The following is a 17086-nucleotide window of genomic DNA, read 5'->3' on the forward strand; positions in this document are numbered from 1 at the left end:
TACGGAGCTTTTTTTACGCTCGTGTGCATGGGGCCCATTTGGTTCTATTGGTTGCGGACACCTTTCCGTAGCGCTACGGATGGGTGTCTGTGCTGTAGAACCGTACTGGGAATTATGGATTATGTCCTATTTTTTGTATTTTACGAACTGTGCTCCTATACTTTGTATGGGAGCACAGCACGAAAATGCGGGCGGCCGTCCATGCCCACAATCGAGGGCTGTGATTACGGGCACGGTGGTGTGCATGGGGCCTTAGTGTGGAGTCAACCATTCTATTGCTGTGAGGCTACAGTTACTGAGGTGTTGATGTGAGAACAAGCTACACGTCTGCCAAAGTGAGGGTTTGTGGGTGTTACATCTAAGAAAGTGTTGTAAAGAAACCATGAAATTCTACACGAAGAGCTGCACTCAGACATGTCATAATTTACCAGTACAGAGATAGAGAAAGGCTGTTCCCGCCCTTCACGCAATTAAAACTGAACAGAGAAATTCACACAGGTTTCTGAGGTAGTCTGGTCCCAAGTCTCCTCAGCTGTAACAGCTGCAAAGCGAACAGCCACCGGGCGGGTCAGTCATTGCTCAGATGTGAGCTCACACGGCAAATAGCATCATCATCATCATCAGCATCATCATCATCATCATCATTTGTAACGGCGACACCCTCCTCCAGCTCCTCCCGGGCTCGGTTCTCCTCACACAGACGCACTGGGCCCCACCGGACACTGCTCTCCCGCCCGAGTACTTTGGCCCCCACATCTCAATAACACTAAATAATACATGCGGGACTGAGGAGGAAGTGGAAATACGAGAAAGGGAGGAGAAACAAGGAGGCAGGATCGGGGGATAAGGGCCCCAACCAACCGGGGTGTGGAGAGAGGGAAAGCTCTTGGTGGTGGAGCGCTTAGTGTGTCCGGGATCCAGGCTGGAGCAGTGAGGTGAGTGCGGGGTGAATGTTGTTTCGGCTGCTTCTTTATTACATGAGAACAATGCCGCGTGCGCTAAATATAGTACAGCACACGTATGTCCTCGTCATGTGCCTGCACCGCCAGGGAGACGGCTGTATTGTGTGTCATAGGGACGAGTGGGATGTACTGCCGCCGCTTCAGGTAAGAGCACGGGGCACTCACCTCATACTGTACACACAGGAACACATCGTCATGACGTGTAGGTGTGAACATAGACACAATACAGCCCAGCATCTCTTGTGATATATATATATATATATATATATACACTTACAGAATACAGGTACATATTGGCAACTGACACATCTATCTATTTACAACACATAAATCTATCAAGAATACATGTACATATTGGCAGATCTACCTGCATAGAATACGTGTACCACACTTAGGGCTGGGCGATTTTGGCCAAAAATTTTATCTAGATTTTTTTTTTCAACCCTATGGCCTTCGATTTGAACCTCGATTTTATTTTTGTTAAACCAAAAAAACTTGACAAGTCTTGGTGGTGCGGAGGTGCTGCTAGTGACAGTGAGTCGCATGGTGAGTGGGGATGATCCTGTTGGCTAGAGGGGCACCGTCAGGTACAGTGAGGCACCTGGGGCGTGGAGATGTGCCATCAGGGGCCTCAAGGCACTATGTTGGCAGGGAGATGTCTCTCAGGTAGGGAGGCATTACCAGGGCTACAAGGCACAAGGTGGGTGGATAGGCACCTGGAGAGTGGGTGAGCTACATCAGGGGTAGCGAGGTGACTATAGGGATGATGAGACTGCAGCAGAGACACCTGGAGGTGAAGGATGAAAAAAATCTGGAAATGTTATGTAAACCTTTGGAAGGCATTTTTTTTTCTTTTTTTACTAAAAAGGCCAGTCAACTTTATAATTAGTTTTTAATTAAAAAATAGTTTTACTTTTTGAGATACAGCTGTTCTAGCGCTAAATCCTGTCAGGTTTGCGTTAGTGATGGGTTTAGTGAAAGCCGGTTGACACGCATGATCCACCTGTAATCTATCACATCTAAATTATAAATTTAGATGTGATCGATTACAGGTGGATCCTGTGTGTCAGAGACACTAAACTAGTCAGGTCCTCGGGACTGACCGATTCAGGTCTGAATGAACGATACAGCTGCTCTGTATACAGGATACAAAGCAGCTGTATCTCAAAAAGTAGAAATATTCCATTAAAAAAAAAATTATTAGAAAGTTGCACAAATCACACTGACTGAACTTTTTATTTAAAAAAAAAAAAAAATGGCTTTCATAGGGGTACATGGCTTTTAAAGTGCAGCTAAATGTTAGACAAATTTCTGACATGTCATAGTGACATGTCAGAAATTTGGATTGATGGGGGTCCGAGTACTGAGACCCCCACCAGTCGCTAGAACGAAGCAACTAAAGCGCTCGTGTGAGCGCTCTGCCGCCTCGTGTCTGTTTGACTTTTTCTGGGAATAAATGTATAGGTGTGCGGACTCAATAAAAAGTCTATGAGCCCGTACTCCGGTACATCGGCTTTCTGGAAAAAGCTGAACAGACACTAAGCGGCTGAGCTCTTCAGCTGCTTCGTTCTAGCAATTGGTGGGGGTCTCAGTGCTCGGACCCCCACCAATCCAAACTTTTGACATGTCACTATGACATGTCAGAAGTTTGTCAAACGTTTAGCTACACTTTAAGCTAACCTGAGGCCAACGTGTGCCGGTAGCAGGAACAGCAAAGTATTAGGAGGTGAGGTGTAACGGGGATACAGTGTGGGTACTGATTTATGTGTGTGATGGTGCACAAACACAGGCTAAAAAAGGCCGTAATTTTAGCTAACCTGGGGCTCTAAAGAACAAATCATATAGCCACTCAAAGCCTGTAAAAAGACTGAAAGAATTACCCCTGCCTCTCATTCCCTTATTTACAACTAGCCAGACTGTCATCTTAAACCCCGCCCACCAATCTCAGTTTTACATCCCCCCCCCCCCCCCCCCCCCCCCATGCCCTCGGCTGTCAGCCTATGACTTCATAAGCTGCCAGACAATAGAAGAGCAATGGCTGCAGTCAGGGGCGTAACTAGGAAAGACTGGGCCCCATATCAAACTCTTGACTTGGCCCCCCCTGCCCGGGTGCCACAAGCAGCCCCCCTTATAAATCGTGCCCCCTGTAGATAGTGCCATACAGCCCCCCTAGTAGATAGTGCCATATAGCCCCCCTAGTAGATAGTGCCATATAGCCCCCCTGTAGATAGTGCCATACAGACCCCACTGTCTATAGCGCCATACAGCTCCCACTGTCTATAGTGCCACACAGCCCCTTACCTTATATACAGTGCCACACTGCCCCCCCCCCCTTGTGTATAGTGCCACAAGGCAATGGCGCATCCGAGAAAGTTGTATCAGCCAGGGAGATGTCACTCAAACATGGAAAGGTAGGTTTGGAGGCAGGTCTATGTGACTCTTCAGGATAGCGGCACCGCCCCATGACCCTCTAATGAGTAATTAGCATATAGTGTGCACCGTTTTAAAAGTAGATATTAAGGATTTTGCTGCATCTGAAAAAAACATACAAGGGAATGTTTGGAAATATTGTCAGGTCATGTATTACCGCGTGGTGGCAGTTCAAGGGGTTAAAACTACCTGACAGCTTCCCATTAAATATATAATGAATTGAGCACAATTCCATCTGCCCAGCAATTTTGTTATTATAAATATATCCTATATAACTACAGCTCCAGAACCAAGCTCTGACATATATACAGTACCACAACCAAGCTCCGTACATAAATACAGCTCTAGAACCAACCTCTGACATATATACAGCACCAGAACAAAGCTCAGTACATATATACAGCACTAGAACAAAGCCCATACATCTATACAGCACCAGAATCAATCTCCGTACATAAATACAGCACCAGAACCAACCTCCGTACTTACATACAGCATCAGAACAAAGATCAGTACATATATACAACACCAGAACAAATACAGCTCAATTTAGTGCAACCCCTGCCGCATAGGTTTGTACGGCATAAAACTACAGCTCCCAGCATGGCCCGAACAATGGTAAGGATATGCTGGGAGATGCTGTTTCACAAAAAAAAAATCATACCACCATCATCTCGCTGCAGATCACACAGTGACTACAATACTGATTAGAGGCAGAATAAACATTTACATTAAGTGACTCACCCGTGACGTCTCAGATTCTAGTTCTTTTCTTCTCCCTCCGGTCCAGACATCTATGATGGATTTCTACCGGCCATTACCCATTTATGCAGTTTAAAGTTAAAATTCTCAACACCTCTAAATATAATAAAGCACCATACACTGCACCTCTAACTCTAATAGCGCCATACACTGTGTCCCTGATTATAATAGTACCATACACAGTCTCTCACACACACACACACACACACACACACACACACCGTGCCCCCTGTAGATTGTGCCCCTATAGCCCCCTGTAGATAGTGACCCCCATAGAGCCTCTGTAGATAGTGACCTACATAGAAGCCCCTGTAAATAGTATCCCACATACAACCCCCTGTAGATAGTGCCCACATATGGACTCCAGAGCTGCAATGCAATAGTGCTAACCACTGAGCCACCATGCTGCCCTACATATAGCTTCCCCTATAGATAGTGCTCCACGTATAGCCCACCTCTGTATAGTCTCACATATAGCTCCCCCTGTATATAGTGTCCCACATATATCCTACCCCTGTAGATTGTGCCCTACATATAGCCACCCTGTTGCTAGTGCCCCACAGATAACCCACCCCTGTATATAGTGTCCCACATATAGCCCACCCCCATAGAAAGTACCCTAAAAAATAGCTCCCCTATAGATAGTGCTCTACATATAGCCCACCCCTGTATAGTGTCTCACATATAGTGGCCCACATACAGACCCCCCCCTGTAGATAGTGCCCCACATCCCCACATATAGATCCCCCCTGTAGATTGTGCCTCACATCCCCACTTACAGACAGCCGCTGTAGCTAGTGCCCCACATATAGACCCCCCCTGTATATAGTGGCCCACATATAGACGACCCCCCCTGTAGGTAGAGCCCCCACTATAGATAATGCCACTCACAGTTTTATGAGAAAAAAAACCAAAAACTTTACATACTCGCATGATCCCGTTCCCACGCTGTTCGCTGGCGATGCAGATCTGCTCTCTTCTGAGCAGATCTGGTGGAGCTGAACGAGCGTCGTCCAATGATGCTGATTGGCAGGGCAGAATGACTTGCCCCGTCAATCAACGCCTTTCAAGCATGGAAGCGGCACGATGACATTGTCATTGTAAGGCGCTGGATGGTCGGAACATGCCCGGCCATTCAGCGCTAATGCATGTATTTGTCGCTAGCACCGGGGCCCCCTCCGGTGCTAACGACGCGTACAGGCATGAGAGGGCCTGTGTCGTCTGGCCCATACTTGTTGGAGGCTCGGCGGGTAGCAGCGCTACCGCTGTAGCAGCCATAACGGCTACTAACGGCGCCACCAAGCATATGGGGGGGTGTATCGGCTGGCGGCACGGGCCCCCTTCAAGATGCCAGTCTGCAAAGCATTACGGTCGGTATCTCCTCACTCACAAGTAAACGTCGGAAGACAGCGACGAGGCGGAAGGGCGGTGGCGGGGCTTAGTTTTGTAGCGCGGCCTGACGGCACCATTATTAAATAGATTCAAAGATTCTGTCTAAACACAGAATCGTAGGAGTCCTCAAAGGTAAATTAATTTGATTAATCTCGCTGCCATAACTACACTTATAGCTATGGAATTAATCTACACCTATATCTATAGAATACATCTACTACACCTATAGAATAAATGTACATATTGGCAGATCTACCTGCATAGAATTCAGGCATTATAGCTATAGAATACATGTACTACACCTATATAATATTTGTACTACTTCTATGGAATATTTGTACTACACCTATAGCTATAGAATACATGTACTATAGCTATACAATACATGTTACACCTATACTTATAGAATACATGCACTACAACTATAGCTACAGAATAAGTGTACTACACATACAGTGTATAGCTATAAAATACATGTACTACACCTATATCTATAGAATACATGTACATATTGGCAGATCTACTTGCATAGAATACATGCACTATAGCTATAGAATACATTTACTACACCTATAGGATATATATATATACTACACCGATAGAAGACATGTATTTTATAGGTGTAGTGCATGTACCACACCTACACCGCATTCCAAATTATTATGCAAATGTTATTTTTCGCTGATTTTCCTAAATAGTCGATGCAAATGACAGTCAGTATAATCTTCAAGCCATCAACCGTTGGAGTATATTTTATTGAACAAATTTCCTAATGATAACAGATTTATTTTTTTTAGAAGTAAAAAAACTCAAAATGCACTGTTTCAAATTATTATGCACAACAGAGATCAAAACATTTTGAAGGTTGTAAAGAGAACTAAAATGGTAATTTGTTGAATTTGCAGCATCAGGAGGTCATATTTACAGAAATCAAAAGCTCTTTCAATCAAAAAAAATTAGCAGGTCAAGTTACAGGTTAACATAGGACCCCTTCTTTGATATCACCTTCACAATTCTTGCATCCATTGAATTTGTGAGTATTTGGACAGTTTCTGCTTGAATATCTTTGCAGGATGTCAGAATAGCCTCCCAGAGCTTCTGTTTTGATGTGAACTGCCTCCCACCCTCATAGATATTTTGCTTGAGGATGCTCCAAAGGTTCTCAATAGGGTTGAGGTCAGGGGAACGTGGGGGCCACATCATGAGTTTCTCTGCTTTATGCCCATGAGACAGAGGTGTTCTTTGCAGCAAGAGATGGTGCATTGTCAAGCATGAAGATAATTTTGCTACGGAAGGCACGGTTCTTCTTTTTGTACCACGGAAGAAAGTGGTCAGTCTTAAACTCTACGTACCTTGCAGAGGTCATTTTCACACCGTCGGCTCTCTCCCCATGATTCCAGTCCAAAACATGACTCCGCCACCTCCTTGCTGACGTCGCAGCCTTGTTGGGACATGGTGGCCATTCACCAACCATCCACTACTCCATCCATCTGGACCATCTAGGGTTGCACGGCACTCATCAGTAAACAACACGGTTTGGAAATTAGTCTTCATGTATTTCTGAGCCCACTGCAACCGTTTCGGCTTGTGAGCATTGTTTAGGGGTGGCCGAATAATAGCTTTATGCACACTTGCAAACCTCTGGAGGATCCTACACCTTGAGGTTCGCGGGACTCCAGAGGCACCAGCGGCTTCAAATACCTGTTTGCTGCTTTGCAATGGCGTTTTAGCAGCTGCTCTCCTAATGCTATTAATTTGTCTGGCAGAAACCTTCCTCATTATGCCTTTATCTGAACGAACCCGTCTGTGCTCTGAATCAGCCACAAATCTTTTCACAGTACGATGATCACGCTTAACTCCTTCCTGACCGCCCACTGTCTTTTGACGTCAGGCGGCGCCGGTCCTCAGTCTACAGAGACGTCTTTTGGCGTCGCTGTAGATGAGGCTGATGAGCGCTTGTGTGAGCGCTCATCCTCTAAGCAGGAGCTGTAACTTACAGCTCCTGATCTTAGAGCAGCCTCCTGAACGTACATAGTGCAGTGTATTAGCGCTGTCAGTTATTCACTGACAGCAAGCCTATGAGGACGCGCCGCAGGCGGGTCCTCATCGGCTCCCGTACAAGGCAGACTCGGACGCCATTTCTGGCGTCCGATTGCCACAGCAACCCAGCGATTTCGTCACTGGGTTGCCGGTCGGGTTAAATATTGAGCGCAGCATCTGAGGGGTTAATCAGCCGGATCGGAGAATAGCTCCGGTCCTGGCAGTTACAGGAGGGTGTCAGCTGTATAATACAGCTGTCGCCCAGCGGTGATGGTGCCGGCTCTGCTTCTGAGCCCGCACCATCACTGCGACGTAACTGTACTGCGCTTTGCGGGGTTAAACTTCTAACCAGTTTCTGTTTAGTTTCCATCGTCACTGCTGCTCTTTCTTTTTGTTTACATCCCTTGCTGTTTGTTTACATCCCTGTCTGTTTCCTGTCTTGTAACCCACCATACCCATGATCCCGTTATGTAGATGTTACCTGCAGTCCTATGTAACACCGCAGATAACACACAGTGATATCTTTCTGAGTACAGATAGTAGTGTTACCTGCAGTCCTATGTATCATCACAGATAACAGTGATAACTCTCTGAGAACAGGTAATGTAGTAGATGTAAGAGACAAACACATGTAGAGACAGACACACACACACACACACACACACACTGTAACATATACACATACAAAGACAGAGACACACACTGTATACACACAGACACTCACCATGTCTCCTTGCTGACAGCATCACAGGTCAGGACGGGCTGTGGGCGGAGCTTCCTCTCTGCTTCTCGGCACAGCAGAACACAGAGTAGAGGCAGAGCTGGAAGGCTGCAGCACGGAGTGGACCTGTCCCTTGACCTGAGTCATCTGACCTCATGTCACTGATGTGAGGTCAGGTGACAGGTAAGGTCACTCCCTGACCGTCACAGACCCCGCAATTTCCTGGCTCTTCCTAAAGCTGCTGCAGGTGTCCGACATACGGGGAGCCTGTCGGCAGCGATCAGCTGCTCTTCGGCCCCCCCCCCCCTTTCCTACCACCTAGGCTTTGGCAGCGTATGATCTAAAAGTGCCGAAGCTGCCACTGTACCTCGTAGACTGGGCTAGTCCTACGCAGGTGTCGTCCTTTTTCACTGTGAACACGCATAGGCGCGCTCACAGTGAAAAGCTACATAGGCTGGGCCGGCAGTAATCAACCAGCACACGCCGAAACGACACGTCACCAGTGACGTTTCGTATCCCATACGAGGTCTCTCTGGGGTGAGACCATGTGATCGGGATACGACATGACAGTGGAGGAGCCTGAAAAAGTGACGTCAGAAGTCATGTGATCCGAAGAAAAGAACAGCCAGAGCGGAGAACAGAAGCAAGATTGCACGGGTAAGTATATTATTCAACTGTAAATATGTGCAATGTGTGTTTAAATTTACTGAAAAAATAAATGTCGGACAACCCCTTTAATAATGTGGAACGTCCTTCTTAAGTAGTTTTCCTTTGATTGGGCACACCTGGCAAACTAATTATCACAGGTGTCTGAGATTGATTACAATGATCCAAAGAGCCCTAAGGCTGGGTTCACACGACCTATTTTCAGACGTAAACGAGGCGTATTATGCCTCGTTTTACGTCTGAAAATAGGGCTACAATACGTCGGCAAACATCTGCCCATTCATTTGAATGGGTTTGCCGACGTACTGTGCAGACAACCTGTCATTTACACGTCGTCGTTTGACAGCTGTCAAACGACGACGCGTAAAAATACAGCCTCGTCAAAAGAAGTGCAGGGCACTTTCAGACGTAATTTGAGCCGTTCTTCATTGAACTCAATGAAGCACAGCTCAAAATATACGGCTGTCCGAGAAGCCCCGCAAAATGCGAGGAGTAGCTTTTACGTCTGAAACGAGGCAGCTGTTTTCTCCTGAAAACATTCTGTCTTTTCAGACGTAAAAGCCTGCTACCGTGTGCACATACCCTAAGACACAATACCATCCATGAGTTTAATTGAATAACTAATAATTAAATGTTTGACACTTAAATCCAATGTGCATAATAATTTGTAACACGGTGTATAGAATATATGTATTCTATAGCTACAGTACATGTACTACACCTATAGAATACGTGTACTATAGCTATGGAATACGTGTAGTACATCTATAGCTACAGAATGCATGTATTACACTTATAGCTATGTAATGCATGTACTACACTTATAGCTATGGAATACGTGTAGTACATCTATAGCTACAGAATGCATGTATTACACTTATAGCTATGTAATGCATGTACTACACCTATAACTATAGAATGCATGTGCCTATTAAAGGGGTTGTACAGGATTAGAAAAACATGGCTGATTTCTTCTAGAAACTGCACCACGCTTGTCCATATTTTGTGTCTGGTATTGCAGCTCCGCATCAGGCCCAGTGTACATAGAGTTTTTTTTACGTGGAAAGCGCAGTTGAATCTACGCCAAATAACTGCCGAAACAGTTCCCATTGGTTTCAATGGGAGGCGGAGGCATTTTTTTTCCTGTGGAGGATTTTAACAGCTCGTGGTAAAAAAAAAGTGCCATTCTCTTTCTTGCCATGGTTTCCGCCTCTAAGCTCCCACTGAAATCAGAGGGAGGCAGATAGTGTTTTTCGCAGTGTTTTTTGCCCGCGGCGCTCAATAGCTGCGGGGGAAAAATGCTGCTAAAACTGCAGCAAGAAAGTGCAGGCAGGTCAAAATCTGCCTCAATTCCTAATGGAATTTTGAGGCAGATTTTTCAAATCTGACGTGTCCCTTTTATATGGTAATAACTTTAGAATGCCTTTACCTATTCAAGATATTCTGAGAAAACTGGCAAAATTTGGTTGGTACATTCATTATTTAATTGTGAAAAACACCAAAATTTTGCAAAAACAAGTTGGCAAAAATTTGGATTTTTAGAAATTTAAATGTATCTGCTTGTAAGACAGGCAGTTATACCACACAAAATAGTTGCTATTTAACATTTCCCATATGTCTACTTTAGATTGGCATGTTTTTTTTTTTCGAACATCCTTTTATTTTTCGAGGACGTTACAAGGCTTAGAACTTTAGCAGCAATTTCTCACATTTTCAAAGAAATTTCAAAAGGCTATATTTACAGGGGCCACTTCAGTTGTGAAGTGGCTTTGAGAGGCCCGTACAATACAAAGCCCATAAATCACCCCATTTTAAAAACTGCACCCCACAAAGTATTCAAAACAGCATTTAGAAAGTTTCTTAACCTTTTAGGCGTTTCACGGGAATTAAAGCAAAGTGGAGGGGAAACTTACAAATTATTTTTTTTTTTTGCATAAATTCATTGTGTTCATTTTTATTTCTGTAACACAGAAGGTTTTACCAGAGAAACACAAATCAGGCTGGGTTCACACGACCTATTTTCAGACTTAAACGAGGCGTATTATGCCTCGTTTTACGCCTGAAAATAGGGCTACAATACGTCGGCAAACATCTGCCCATTCATTTGAATGGGTTTGCCGACGTACTGTGCAGACGACCTGTCATTTACGCGTCGTCGTTTGACAGCTGTCAAACGACGACGCGTAAATTTACTGCCTCGGCAAAGAAGTGCAGGACACTTCTTTGCAACGTAATTTTAGCCGTTCTTCATTGAAGTCAATGAAGAGCAGCTCAAGATTTACGAGGAGCAGCATTTACGTCTGAAACGACGCAGCTGTTTTCTCCTGAAAACAGTCTGTCTTTTCAGACGTAAAAGCCTCTCATCGTGTGCACATACCCTTAATGTTTATTGCCCAGATTCTGCAGTTTTTAGAAATATCCCGCATGTGGCCCTAGTGTGCTAAAGGACTGAAGAACAGGCCTCAGAAGCACCTAGGATTTTGGAGCCTAGTTTTATTAGATTATATTTTAGGCACCATGTCAGGTTTGAAGAGGCCTTGTGATGCCAAAACAAAGGAAAGACTCCATTTTGGAAACTGCACCCCACAAGGAATTCATCTAGGGGTATAGTGAGCATTTTGATCCCACAGGTGTTTCATAGATTTTATAAGAATTTGGAAGTGAAAATGCAAAATTTAAATGGTTTCTAATAAGATGTCGTTTAAGCTTAAATAAAACAATTTCCACAGGGAAATAAAGGAGAAAAAGCCCCCAAAAATTTGTAAAGCAACTACTCGGGAGTACGTAAATAACCCATATGTGGTCATAAACTGCTGTTTGAGCACATGGCAGGGTGTAACGTCTATGGCCGGGGGTCGTCGTTCAGACTTACCCCTTGACGGCCCCGGCCATGGACATCTCTCTTCATGGCGTCCGCTCCCTCCAGTGTGACGCCGGCACTCACTTCCGAGTCCTCGGACTGATTCCTGCGGGGCGCGCGCCAGCACGTGCACGGCCTTGAAGGGCCAGTACGCGTCCAACTGTCACCCATCAATTATTAGCCCAAATGGCTGCTGGACTATAAAAAGGGGCTCTGCCCACTGGTTCCTTGCCTGAGCGTTGTTGTATACCTAAGTTTGTCTTGCAAATGGTCTCCCAGTGTTTTCCAGTTCCCAGTATTACCCGTTCCTGCTGCCTGTACCCTGTATCCCGTGCTATCGTATCTACAGTGAAAGTCGAGTCTTCCGCTGCATCTACTTTGCTACCTGCTGAGAAAGTCAAGTCCTGCTTCCGCTACTGTCTACATTGCCTCAGGTACCCGTTTCGAACTATAGACATTGTTTTGTACCTTGTTGGCCAGCTGCTACCCCGCCACGCGGTACGGCCCAGTGGGTCCACACTCCGCGCCGTGACACAGGGCTTAGAGGGGAAGGCGCGTCATTTGACTTTTGGAGAACAGATATTTCTGGTTTGGTTTCTTGGCACTCTCCAAAAGTGACTCCATTTAGGCCTTGATAAATTGCCTCTTGAAACAGAAGAAATGTTCCCCTCGGGCCTGCACAACTTTTTCCTTCATGACTTATGGGAGCCTTAACTTATTTTATCTTTTCATAGAGGTAGTGGTATGAGGGCTGTTTTTTTGTGGGATGAGCTGTAGTTTTTATTGGTACTATTTTTGGGTACATGCGACTTTTTTTTTTTTTTTTTATCAATTTTTATCCTATTTTTTGGGAAACAGTAATTCTGGACTAGTTTTTTTTTTATTTTTATAAATTACAAATGACATGTTAACGTTATTCTGCGGGTCAGTAAGATTCCGGCAATACCAAATTTATATAACTTTTTTTATGTTTTACAACTTTTTGCACAATAAAATTACTTGTAAAAAGAATATTTTTTTTTCTGTCACCATGTTGTAAGAACCATAACTTTTTAACCCCTTCATGACTGCCATACGGCTATATATGTTCCAGCCGCCGATGCCTCATGCAGCTGTAACATATATAAACATTGGCGGCCTGGAACGGGGTTTAACCCCTTCAGGACTGAGCCTGTTTTGGCCTTCAGGACGAAGACTATTTTTAAAATCTGACGTGCCACTTTATGTGGTAATAACTTGGGAATTCTTTTACCTATCCAAGTGATTCTGAGATTGTTTTCTCGTGACCTATTGTACTTTAAGTTAGTGAAAAAATTTGTTGATAAATTCAATATTTATTTGTAAAAAAAAACAAGATTTGCAAAAATTTGCATTTTTCTAAATTTAAATATATCTGCTTGTAAAACAGATAGTAATACCACACAAAATAGTTACTAGTTTACATTTCCCATATGTCTACATTATGTTTGCATCATTTTTTGAACATTGTTTTATTTTTCTAGGACGTTACAAGACGTAGAACTTTAGCAGCGATTTCTCATATTTTCAAGAAAATTTCAAAAGGCTATTTTTTCAGGGACCAGTTCAGTTCTGAAGTTTCTTTGAGGGCCTTATATATTAGAAGTCCCCATAAATCACCCCATTTTGAAAACTGCATCCCTCAAAGTATTCAAAACAGCATTCAGAAAGTGTTTTAACCCTTTAGGCGTTTCACAGGAATTAAAGAGGCTCTGTCACCAGATTTTGCAACCCCTATCTGCTATTGCAGCAGATAGGCGCTGCAATGTAGATTACAGTAACGTTTTTATTTTTAAAAAACTAGCATTTTTGGCCAAGTTATGACCATTTTTGTAGTTATGCAAATGAGGCTTGCAAAAGTCCAAGTGGGTGTGTTTAAAAGTAAAAGTCCAAGTGGGCGTGTATTAGGTGCGTACATCGGGGCGTTTTTAATACTTTTACTAGCTGGGCGCTCTGAAGAGAAGTAACATCCTCTTCTCTTCAGAACGCCCAGCATCTGACAGTGCAGATCTGTGACGTCACTCACAGGTCCTGCATCGTGACGGCCACATCGGCACCAGAGGCTACAGTTGATTCTGCAGCAGCATCAGCGTTTGCAGGTAAGTCGATCTTACCTGCAAACGCTGATGCTGCTGCAGAATCAACTGTAGCCTCTGGTGCCGATGTGGCCGTCACGATGCAGGACCTGTGAGTGACGTCACAGATCCTCACTGTCAGATGCTGGGCGTTCTGAAGAGAAGAGGATGTTACTTCTCTTCAGAGCGCCCAGCTAGTAAAAGTATTAAAAACGCCCCGATGTACGCACCTAATACACGCCCACTTGGACTTTTACTTTTAAACACACCCACTTGGACTTTTGCAAGCCTCATTTGCATAACTACAAAAATGGTCATAACTTGGCCAAAAATGCTCGTTTTTTAAAAATAAAAACGTTACTGTAATCTACATTGCAGCGCCGATCTGCTGCAATAGCAGATAGGGGTTGCAAAATCTGGTGACAGAGCCTCTTTAAAGCAAAGTACAGGTGAAATTTACAAATGTCCATTTTTTTTTTGCCAAAATTCATTTGTAATACATTTTTTTTCTATACCACAGAAAGTTTTACCCGAGAAATGCAACTCCATATTTATTGCCCAGATTCTACAGTTTTTAGAAATATCATACATGTGACCCTAGTGTGGTAATGGACTGAAGCACTGGCCTCCGAAGCAATGGAGCACCTAGAGGATTTTGGGGCCTCCTTTTTGTTTTAGCCTATATTTTAGGTACCATGTTAGGTTTGAAGAGGTCTTGTGGGGCCAAAACAATAAAGACACCCAAAAGTGACCCCATTTTGGAAACTAAACCCCTCAAGGATTTTTTCTAGGGGTATAGTTAGCATTTTGAACCCACAGTTTTTTTGCTAAATTTATTTGAATTAGTATGTGAAGATGAAAATGCACTTTTTTTCTGAAAAAACGTAGAAATGTTAAATCTTTTTCAAGGAATAAAAAGAAAACACCGCAACATATGTAAAGTAATTTCTATGGATTATAGCAATACCCCATATGTGGTAATAGACTGCTGTTTGGACCCACAGCAGGACTCCGAAGGGAAGGAGCACATTTTGGATTTCTGATTCAGTGCCGTGTCGCGTTTGCAATGCACTGGAGGGAACAAAATAGTGGAAACCCCCTAAAAGTGACCCAATATTGGAAACTATACTCATCAAGGGGTAAAGTTAGCATTTTGACCCCACAGTTGTTTTGCTGAATTCATTGGAATTATTCTGTAAAGGTAAAAATCTACTTTTTTTCTGAAAAAAGGTAGCCAATTTTACAAGGAATAAAGGAGAAAAAGTAATAAACTGCTGTTTGGACCCACAGCAGGGCTTAGAAGGGAAGGAGCGCTATTTGGCTTTTGGAGCTCAAATTAAGCTGAAATGGTTTTTGGGTGCCATGTCGCAATTGCAAAGCCCCTGAGAGGCCCAAACAGTGGAAACCCTCCAAAAGTGACCCCCATTTTAGAAATTACACCACTTAAAGAATCTATCTAGGGGTATTGTGGGCATTTAAACCCCACAGGTCTTTTGCAGGACTTATTAGAATTAGGCCTTGAAAATTAATATCAACATTTCTTCCACTAAAATGTTGAATTATTTAAATTTCACAAGGGATAAAAGGAGAAAAAAGCCGCCCAACATTTGTAAAGCAATTTCTCCAAAGTATGGCTATACCCCACATGTGGTCATAAAGGGTTTTTCATTAGAAAGTAATTAACCCTTTCCGGACTGAACCATTTTTTTATTTTCCTTTTTAGTTTTTCCCTCTCCGCTTTCCAAGAGCCATAACTTTTTTATTTTTCCGTCATTAGAGCGGTGTTGGGGCTTATTTTTTGAGGGACCAGTGGGTCTTTTTTATTGGTACCATTATTTGGTACATACAACTTTTTGAGCACTTTTTATAAAAAATTTTTGGTAGAGCCAAGGTGACCAAAAAACAGCGATTTTTGCCGTTTTAATTTCTTTATTTTTCACGTGTGCCCGCTCTATACATTACCCCCCACACTACGACATGCTGTATCGTGGTGCGCGAAAGGGATAATGTGCAGCCGATGGTGCAGAGTGAAAATTACAATTATCCACTCATATGCCATTTTAGTGCACTACATGTTATGCCCAGTTCGTGCCACTGAAGACAAATATCTCATAAAATATTAACCGGGTTCTCTCGGGTATGGCGATGCCATATCAGTGGACGTAAACTGCTGTTTGGGCACGCTGTAGGGCTCAGAAGGGATGGAGCGTCATTTGGCGCACAGATTTAGCTTGTTAGTTCTGTTTGGCGTTTTACTGGTATTTCAGTTTATGATGTGGGGGCATGTGTAATCTGCACGGAGAACATCAGGGCATAAGAGGGTATAATAATCGAGTATATAAATAATCGGCAGATATGTGACCGATGTCGCACTGATAAATGGCGCCCAATCTTATCTGCTTTTGGCACACTCTGCACATTTTGCATCGCCATATTTTGAGAGCCAGAACTTTTTTATTTTTTCTTCACCGGAGCTGTGTGAGGGCTTATTTGTTGCGGGACAATATGTAGTTTTTCAGTGGTACCATTTTGGGGTACATGCAATTTTTTTGATCACTTTTTATTCCATTTTTTGGCAAGCAAGGTGACCAAAAACCATAAATTCTAACAAAGTTGTTTGTTCTCTTATTTTTATGGCATTCACCCTGGGCTATAAATGACCATTTTAATTTATTCTGCCGGTCGGTACGATTACAGCGATTCCATATGTATATAATTTTTTTTATGTTTAGCGTTTGAGCAATAAAATCACTTATTTATAAAATTAAAAATTTTTGTCACCATATTTTGAGAGCGATAACTTTTTAAGGGCTTGTTTTTTGCGGGACGAGTTATACTTTGTATTGGAACCATTTTTAGCTACATTTTTTTTTTAAATCACTTTTTATTGTATATTTTGGTAGGAGTGGTGACCAAAAAATAGTGATTTTGGCATTGTTTATTTACTTTATTTTTTTTGCGGTGTTCACCGTGCGGGAAAAATAATATTACAGTTTTATAGTTGGGTCGTTACGAACGCGGTGATACCAAATACCAAATCTTTTTTAACTCGTTAAGTTTTATCATAGGAAAAAAAGCATTTTTTGTTTGTCACTTATAACTTTTATTTTTACACTTTTGAAAAACATTTTTATCTTATTTTTAATTTTTTTTTTACTTG

The 17086-nt window shown here is 43.2% G+C and overlaps 1 protein-coding gene across 2 annotated transcripts in view; it reads left to right on the forward strand.

Annotated features, from left to right (window-relative positions):
- The first annotated feature begins 469 nt into the window (after positions 1 to 469).
- RALA (RAS like proto-oncogene A) overlaps positions 470 to 17086 on the forward strand; it is a 96333-nt gene continuing 79716 nt past the window's right edge. Inside the window, exon 1 of one of the 2 annotated variants that reach the window (XM_075827035.1) lies at positions 470 to 935. The gene's annotated coding sequence lies outside the window, so the exon portion shown is untranslated. Of the gene's footprint in view, positions 936 to 1054; positions 1107 to 17086 lie in introns of those variants that run through there. The other variant, XM_075827036.1, reaches the window with a different exon arrangement.

Source organism: Rhinoderma darwinii, chromosome 5, assembly GCF_050947455.1.
Source record: "Rhinoderma darwinii isolate aRhiDar2 chromosome 5, aRhiDar2.hap1, whole genome shotgun sequence".
NCBI classification, from domain to species: Eukaryota; Metazoa; Chordata; class Amphibia; order Anura; family Rhinodermatidae; genus Rhinoderma; species Rhinoderma darwinii.